Genomic DNA, 9,430 nt, shown 5'->3' with positions numbered 1-9,430 from the left:
GCGTGGCCATGAATGTCCCCGCCGCTAATCCGAACGGCTCGCGCGTGAGGCGGTTATAAATAACGGCCCTCCCCGGCACGGCGAGTTGGGTCGGCTGCCTGCAACTTCGGAGGGCTTCCTCCTTGGCGTGCTCGGGTCCTGCCTTCCTTTCTTTGCGCCCTGTGCGTTTCGTAGCAGTTGTCTTGTTATTAATGTCTCGCTCTCATGTAAACACATGTTTAGCTGGTGATTTGGCTCTGTTAAAGGTAAGTTTGGAAAGTGCTTTTCTCTCTGTCTAATTTAAAATGTTGGTGATCAGAGAAAAGGGGCTTTTCTTGCTGCTGACGACATGTGTGTGACATGTGAGTCTGAACCACCCAGCGCCTGTGCAGGAGCTGTAAACATGTTTACCTGAACAGGAAAGAAAACGGATTTTTCTCTTAAAGACCCACTGGTACGAATAGCGTCCTCTTAATCCGTATCAACAGATGACGTGAGGGAGAGGAATCCTCCGAAAAGGTAGATTTTGAAACCAACGGGGAAAAGAGATTCTTGATCGCTGCAGCAAATGGCAACTTGTGCAGGTAGAAAAAAAATAAAGGAAAAAGATGGTGTTTAGTTTTCTCCTGCGTGCGTGTCAGCCCCCTCCTGCCTGCTGCCTTCGTCCTCGAGGGAGGGATTTATTTACCACGCTTGCTGTCAGTGCTTTTCCTTTGTGCTTAATATTAGAAAAACGGATTTGAGAGTGTTTGGCACAAAGCGTTTCGTCTGCAGCGCGTAGCGTATCGCTCGCAGAAAACAAAAGGTGAATATGACGACTCGTTGCAGGTATCTTTCATCTTCATCACTTTTGGACTTTGTCATTGCGCCCTTTTTATTATAAAAAGCCTTCGAGTCTCTATCAACTAGTCCTGCTACATGGGATGTATGTCTTGTTTTAGCTGGGGTTTGGCTCTTTTCTTCAGGAATTAAAACCAACTTAAGTCACTGTGCATTGAAGCATCAGGATCAGTTAGATAATAGATTCCAGATAATAGAGATTTCTCAGCAGTGGGTTTATGTTTGACTTGCAAATGTTTACTGAAGAAAATTGCTAGCGAAGTGTTAACCCTTTAACCTTTGAAATAAACAGGTAAGAGACTTATTTGGCTTCCAAATCTCTGAATCCAGCCTTGCTCCTACAGATGAGTATTTTATGTTAACCAAGCCTCAATGTACAGTAGATGCTTCAGTCGTTATGAGCTGTCTTGCTCATAATCTACCCTAATTGTATTCTGTTCAGATTGCCGTTTTTCCCTCCCGTTATGCAGAATGGGAGATCATTAAAGAGACGCTGTGCTCGGCATCCASTAAACCTGTTTAATAGTACTGGGCTGTGGCATAAAATAATCTCTAATGCTGTTGTTTATGTGTTGATAACCAACTTAATGCAGCTGTTCTTGTAGTGCAGCCCCTTCCCCCCACCCCTGCATATTTGGGAGCCAGAACTTAGGGCTGCCATCCTAATATATTAACTAAGAGTGYGTAGCTTAACTCCAGAGCTCGTTCCTTTTCTGTCTTGTTTATTGGCCGCTCTAGGAGAGCAGCAGCAGAGCTGATTGGTGCTGCCATTCAAACCTGCCCTGGYGAGAAAATCTGGCGCTTCAGACCAYGTCTGAGCAAAACTGTTCTAGTTCATCCTGCTGAATTTTGGCCAGTGCATGAAAACATGCYCAGGGCGCTGATAGAGTTAACAAAGTGCAAAGGCAGTAGCAACGTTCTGACAAAGCAGAAAAACAGCCCTGTTAGTCTGGCACTTCCCTGGTGCCCTTCTCCCTGCTCGGCTGATGGAGAGACGGGGAGGAGAAGGGAGGGCCRGGCCCGCTGGTCGTGTGCGCTGTCACGCCGTGCAAAGCCCCTGTGAATCTAATACAATCTGTATCCGCTAACTTTTTTTAAATTTCTTTTGTAATTACGGTTCAGCTTTCAGGTTCAGGGTTATTCACTTTCTTAGCATTTTACATACATATTATTTGGTTGTCTTAGCTCGTATTAAGCACAGTGAAACTAAAAATAACACATCTTCGTGTTGAGCAATACAGCAAGCATCGCTCGTGAGTTAAACAGGCCAAACGTTTAAAGCTTCCTATACTAGATAGTCTAGAAGACACTATTGACTTGATATATCCAGCTTTGAAAATATCTTAAATATACCTTCAGCTCCTCAGCTGCATTTTAAATGGTAGAAAGACGAAGGTGCAAAGAGGAGTGAGTGCTGCGTCCTGTCAGAYACGTGTGAGGCCAAGGTTTGGGGTTGTGTCTCCCTGACCCCTTAAGAAGCTTGTTACTGAAAGGTAATTTAGGTTAACTTGCTCAAGGCAGAGTGCTGTTTAGTAGCTTTACAGCTGGATTTTCTTCCTTTAAATTTTTATTATGTAATCACTTAAGGTATGCTTCCGCTGTAGAGCTAAGGCCTGCGAGAAGCTGCAAGTGCCTTTGAGTAAACCAAATGTATGGTGCCCGTTAGCTCCAAGGTGTTAACTGCYAGCAGGATGTCAGGTGTTGGTGGCACTAGGATTATAATATTCCACGTCATGCCTTTCTTCTTGTGCACCCCTCCCTTTCTTCTTTACTAGGTACTGTGTTTTTATGCCAGCATTAATTTAAATTCGCAATTTGGGATTTGAGGAATGTAGCTTAAAATCCCAAGCACAGTGCACTGGTCTACATGGGCAACCGAATTAGCTGTTTGAATCCAAGGAAATCTTCTCTTTCATGTAAGGTAGTAACACTTTTTATTTTTAACCAATGAAACATGATGGGGGTACATTAAAAAATGTCACCGTTTTCTCATTTTTCTCTCGGTAATCAGTGCTTATTACTAATGGTTCTGAAGCAGACTGCTTGAAGATGATTAGCTACCTGAAAGGGCCTTCAGGACTTGAATAAATGTGCTCCTGATGAAAAATAGTGACGAGATGTAACTTTTGCTTAAAACATGGGCTTCTGTATCAGGGAAGTCATCGGAGGAATTTTCTTAGCATGGTACTAGTTGGAAGTCTGAGCGTGGCACAGATTCACAAAATGAATTTGAACAGGAAACTTCCACCAGAAAGTCTATTAGGCTCTTAACTCTTCCTATTGACTCTCYCAGGCTTTTTAACAGGTCTTTGCCGCCCTAAAACTGAGCTCTTTTCCTTGATAATGCAAGGAGAAATGAGTTCCAAGGCCTGCATTTCAGTTATCTGTCCTTTTCCCAGTTGTGAGTGTAGTTGTGGTGTTACTAGTTTATTCCTCTGTGTGTGTGTGTGTATATTTTGGGTAATTTAAAGTAAAAGTATCTATGCTTTAAAGACATGATAGATGTTTTAACATGCACAGGACTATATTGCTATGATAAAAAASTAAACTGAAACTTTATTGAAACTTTAATTGATTTTAAGCAACTGGTCTCTATTGCAGGAGAAACTGCTAGAACTACAGGATCTACCCACRTGGCTCTTAAGAATTGTTGCTTTTAAATTCAGTCATTTTTCTTATTTATCAGGARTACAAGCTCGCTGCTTTGAACTCATTAGCTGTTTTGAGACATCTTAAAACATGACAGCAGTTAATTGACTTTTACAAGCAGATTAGTACAGTGACTGAAAGGCCACTATTTTGCAGTGCATATTGCATCTCTGGAGGTTGGAGAGATTCTGTCTGCAACAGGTTTCACATAAAAGTGTTAAACGAGAGCTTGAGAAACAGATGAGTTCTTGATTTGACAGACTTTCCTGCTGACTTTCAAATACTTTCAAATGCAGCTCGCTGTGAAGTCCCAAGCGCTTCAGGCCGGTGAGGGGAGCCAAATTCCTGAAGTTCTGGTCCTGCGTACCTACGTTTTCAGACATGGTCACCCACGAGGATCTTCCCTGTTACGGACACATCAGCAGCACCTGGCTCACAGCTATGATCTCAAATCTTTGGTACTTCACCCGGGCAGCTTTAACAGGCCAGGAATTTTCAAGAACTGCTTTCTCAAGTGACTTAGCCAAGGTCACGCAGGAAGTCCATGGCAGGAGCTCAATGTCAGTCCATTTTTTATCATCAAGACTGTTCTTTTATTTAGTTTGTTCTATGGCCTTAAGGAACAGATTCATCACTTGAGCAGTTGTTATTCCTTTCCATTTGAATGCTTTTAACTTGTTTGTATTTATTGTCTTGAAATGCTTGTACTTTCAGCAGTCAAGCAGCAGTATCAAAACCCGGTACTGTTGAAAAATCGCTGAAGAGAAACTTAAGATAGGAAACGTCGCTACCAAATATACTTCAGTCAGTGTGGAAGCAGTGATGAACCAGAGAAGTAGAATTTTGTCTTTTGGCATTTTTTGTATTCCCAAAACTTAAGTGGAAAAATGGTGGACACAGAACAAAACAGGAGAGAACTTGCTCATTGGCACTTCTGCTGTCACCACGTGCGCAGATCCGTGGAGTTGAATGGAGGCTGCTGGGTGGGCACAGCCGCTTTGACCAAACGTTGGTTTCGCCGGGGTTGTAGTGGCCAAAGGAGAGGCCCCACCGCAAGGCTGGGCTTCCTGACCTTGAAGCTGGCTGCTCAGTAAATAAAAAGCCAGAACTCCTCCGTAAAGCAGAAATCCCCTAAAAGCATGTGCATAAAGAGTGCTTGTGCACAACGAACACGTGCCACAGGGGAGCTTTACCTCTGCTGCTGGCCCTAGGAGAGGGGCTGCCAGTGCAGGCAGGGATGGCTCCCGACTGCAGGAGCTTGGGGAGCAGGAGGCAAYGTTTGTGTCGGGAGGTTACAGCCGTTCCCCTTGCGTGTGGTGGTAGTCACCAGACACTGCAGTAGATAGTTAGGACACAGAGTGGTTCTTGTGTAGAGAATTGCTGTTTGAAATGAAGCAAATCAGACACAGAGGAGAATGTCTGTATAAATGGTTACCCAGAGAAATGTGTGGGAGGAAGGGAGAGTGGAATAGGAAGTAGCCTGATTTTCATTCAAGACCCAATATCCTATTTCTGACTCATCTTGTTGATCTGTCAGGGAAAAATGAATCTGGTCTCTGGTTGGCTGAATGAGAAGGGCTCAGTGGGAAGTAGCTTTGACCTCACTTGGCTGGTTTGTACCTTGAAACACTAGAATTGGTGGGTTGAGGCTTCTTGGAGTTTGTTTCTGGAGCTCATTGGCAGATGCGTAGAAATCTCTCAACAGACTTTATTTGCCTTTTTTGCCTGTTGCTTTTCTAGTGTCTTATTTTTAAGTTGTTGGAAAGAGTAACAGAAGCTTGATTATTTATAAACTCTTTGCTGTTGTATACTGCAGCTCATTTACCCTTGCTTGCTGTCCTCTTTTAAAGGACTACGATTATTTTAAGTTTTTCTTTTGTGTTAAACTTCAGTTTTTGCTTAATAATCTGTTTGGSTCTTCTTGTCTAGATTAGCAGAACTCCTGCATGACAGCCCAGGAGGCTGGCAGCCCAGAAGAGTGAGACTTGACTGATAAATGTACTGAGTKCAGTGAAATGCAGCACAGCTTTGTAAACCTATTTCTCCTGAGGAGAATGCTYCCCCCATCCCCACAGTATCTCAACTCCTTTCTGTTAGTAGAAATATGTGTACTGAGTCTCAGCTTCTAGTAACTGTGTCTGTACATCTGATTCTTTGTCTAAATGTCTTGCACAACAACTTTCACATGTTACGGAGATAGGTGATAGAGCTGAAAGAGGAAACTTGTTAACTTTGAATCTCTAYGTATGGAGCCGCTGGATAGTAGTTTAGTGCTCGGCATATAAAGCAAAGTTGTTGGAATTGTAGGTCTGTCCCAAAGGAACTCCYAACAGAAGAAAAGCTTTCTAATTCTCATTTTATGTTTTTTTTTTCTTGATGCCATTACCGTAACATAGCTACATCTTTTTTTCTTAGTATGCATTTTTTGCATTTTTTTTCTTTTTTTCCAATTCAACAGAATATGCATTCTCATCTTTGAGATGTTAATACTGTTTGAAAGCAGCTTTATTCAGTTCTCTCTTTTTCAGCTGTCACTCTCAGCTGTCAGAGCCTCTGTCATGTAAGGACTTTACCCCTGTCGTTGCACAGTGGTTCGGTTAACAACTGCTGCCATCCAAAGTTTAAAACCTGGAAACTGGTATCCTTTGTTGCTTTCCTTACGAGCATTTACTTGCTTTTTGGTATCATTTCCCTCGTTCCCCTGCCTTGAATATATTCCACCTGCCCTTCCCTTAAAGACTTATAAAGGGTGAATGGATATGTCTGGTGAGGAATTTATTCTCCCTGAATTTAGGAGGTTCAGTTATAATTCTGTATAGTGTGTAGGTATCATTCCATTTTCTCAAACTGTGATTTTTGAGTACGATTAGTAAGTAGTCCTTGAGTAGAAGGACGTGTGAAACAAATTCTCTGAACACAAACCCATATATTGTCATGGAACAAACTCATATGAAGAGTATCAGAAAGAAGAAATAGTTAAGGAAGAGATAGTTAAGGAAGAAAAGTTGTTTCTCTTCCTTGTTAGGACCAAATACTGTCACTGGACTGAATGGGTCAGTGAYGCCAGACAGCACTTTCAGTTATTGTGATAGGAAATTATTTTATTATTTCAGCAAACATCCCTTTTTATCCTGACAACTGACAGACACCCAGGGCAGTTTTGTAGAGAGATCTGTCCACAGAGTATGTATGGGAGACAACAAAATGAGATTACAGAACATTGCAAATGTGGCATGATTGGAAAAGGCCTGGGGAAATCCATTTCATCTGGGGGAAAAAAAAGATAAAAAAGTGGAAACTAAAGAAGAAAACTCACAGCTTAATTGCACGGCCTAGATTGCTTTCCACTAAACTGGTGGCGTTAACCTGCAGGAGCTATTTRAAATAAATAAATCCTTCCCTCCCCCATTTAATCTACTATGTTTTTATTTAATGCACAAGGWCATTAGGGAGGTGAGTTGTCCATCTTTACCTCTTCTTAAATGTGTTTGAACACATTTTCTCTATGTCATCAAGGATTTCTGTTCTTTCAGGTATATTTCAGATTTCCCTTCTTGCCCCCTTCTGTTCCTTTTTATTCTTTCTTTGAAGCTCTTTTATGGCATTTGCAGTAAGTGATGTAAAGTTCCAGCCTTGAAAGGGAGATACAAATCTGTAAAATATCGARTCTTCCATCCAGTTCTGCTGATGTCTTTCCTCAGACTTTCCTCTTTTACTGGTGTGTACCAAGTAGCCGTACTGGGAACATRAGCAAAGCAGAACTAGTGACACTCTGCTAGATTCACTCTTATGTTCACAGACCTAGAYACAGTTGGCCCTGCAAAGAGAGTGAGGTGGCGCAGGTTTGAGGTTTTAATGACTGGTTTCTTTCCCTGCTTTTGTCCCTTCCCTTTCCTTCCAAAGCATTTTCATTTCAAAAGCTAAGGTGTGGTCATCGGGCATATCTGTTCGGACTTCCAGTAATTTTTTTGCTGGCTGCTGACCTACACCAGAATTATGCATGCAAATACCGTTTTTTTTTCTCTTACCTCTACATGTGGGAGGGAAAGATAAGGCTGCAGAGCACCACCAGGGATGGTGCTGCTGTTGGGGAGGTGCTGCAGATGGTTGTGCAAGTAGGGAAGTGCTCTTCTGCTGTGGCCCTTGTCCTGGTGGACAGGGGATTTCAGAACTTGTTGTCCTCCAGGTGCACAGAAAACCGCTCTTGCCAACTTCAAACTCTGGATTTAAGCAGATTTTTGGAAGACTTGTTACAATAATATGTTTGAGGCATTATGTATTTTAAATGCTGAGAACAAATTTGTATTTACCTTAGGAATTTTTTGTGTGTGCTTTTTTTTTTAATTAGAGCCTATATCTTAATTTGTTAGCTTGACTTTAATATTTGCTGTAGTAACAGAAGGTAAACTTCTGTGGTTCATAATGGTAAGGATACTAAATATGTGGAGACTATATTCTATGCAAAAGACTGTTCTAACAAGTTTAGTTCTTCATGGTAAGACTTACCTTGCCACTTTGCCAGATTTTTAAATGGAGTAACATATCATATGCCTAATACTTTTCTATGTCTTACAAAAAAAAAAAAAAAAAAGGCAGGTAAGACGGAATCAGGTATACATTGCAGTCAAAATAACAGGAAGCTATTTCTGTGCAGAAGTGGAAAAATCAGTTGGGCAGAAATAAGCAGAACTGAATTGGCAGTTACAGCATAGGAAGGAGGGGATGCTTCAGGGATGCACAGTGCGGTGTGACACGGTGCAGCTTCCATGGGTTGGTGCGTGCGAGGAGTCCTTCAGTGAGCAGCGTGCAGAGCTCGTGCCGTTGTGTGCGCCCACGAGGGCCTTCCTGGAAGACGAACCAGGTTCATGCTTCAGCAGCGAGCCCGGTGGCGGGGAGAACTCGTGGTGTTTTCTGTGAGCGGAGCCACTTCGCACAGGAGTGACGAGTTCAGCTCTCCAGTTGTAAGGGATGCAAAGAGACGACTTTGGATAAACCCCACAGTGCTTAGCAGGAGCTTGTGATCCTGGTGGGGAGTTCTTCCGAGCTGGTGGATGGGAACTGTCACTCGCAGCTCTGCTGCTCAAATAAATATTTCTTTTGCCAGTACTGCCTTTGACTCTGAAGCTTTCCTTTTAAAAGAAGGAAGTAAAATACRTCTGAACTCTGGTGCACATGGGCATTTTCTCCATTTTAGTATGACATGGCGAGCTTCCTCTCCTTCCCCTTCCAAAAAATGAGAGTCCCTATTTGTGCAGCGTGAGTGTGCAAAAACAAACRGGATTAATGGTTTGCATGTGTGTGCTCGGGATATAGGAAAAAAAAAAAATAAGTAGATAAGAAAATGATGAAACGGAAACTTGCCGAATACCTTATTTTAGTAGTTTACTTACTATTTCTTATGTTTAGCCCTTGTAGTTCATCTTCCTAATTTCCTCCRGTATTTTGTAAGCATTTTGAGGGCCCTATGTAGTAAATTCTCAGCATAAAAAGTCATAAACATTCTCTTAGCAAGTAASCTGATAACTTGTACCAACCTGGAAGGCTTTACCTCACCTTAGTGTAAACTTCCCAGTCGTTCCCCTCCAGCCTAGCAGAAGCACTAACCTGCTTTTTTTTTAAAGTTTACCCAGCCTCGACACCTTTGAAACGTGGTTTTGTCCTCCTTTAACCACAGAGGCAGGAAGCAGGGCTGCAGGCAGATGCCCGTGTGTGTCCTGTTGGTTCGCGGGCCTCCTGGGAAGGTATTTGGGAGCCGGAGCGCGTGGGGAGCAGCCGCCTGTGCCACGTTCCTGCCTCTCCCCTTTGTCTGTCAGGCTCCTGGCTGATGGCAGATTAGCCCTCTGAATGTGGGCAGCAGAGTAATAGGCAGAGCAGAATGCCCCAGGCTTCCTGCGTACAATAAAATGACTCCATTACAAAGCAAAAAATGACAAGCCTGCCGTGTAGCGTATCTGTATTGGAG

At 42.7% G+C, this 9,430-nt stretch overlaps 1 long non-coding RNA gene across 1 annotated transcript; it reads left to right on the top strand.

Moving 5' to 3' along the window:
• Positions 1 to 2,645: 2,645 nt before the first annotated feature.
• LOC112955434 lies at positions 2,646 to 3,494 on the top strand. Its single transcript, XR_003250886.1, has 2 exons — positions 2,646 to 2,740; positions 3,421 to 3,494. It is a non-coding gene; the product is annotated as an uncharacterized LOC112955434 (long non-coding RNA).
• Positions 3,495 to 9,430: the final 5,936 nt, after the last annotated feature.

Source organism: Nothoprocta perdicaria, unplaced genomic scaffold (genome assembly GCF_003342845.1).
Source record: "Nothoprocta perdicaria isolate Ctin4 unplaced genomic scaffold, notPer1 scaffold_57, whole genome shotgun sequence".
Taxonomy (NCBI): domain Eukaryota; kingdom Metazoa; phylum Chordata; class Aves; order Tinamiformes; family Tinamidae; genus Nothoprocta; species Nothoprocta perdicaria.
The sequence above is the reverse complement of the archived record's forward strand: the minus strand, read 5'-3'. Positions and strand labels throughout refer to the sequence as shown.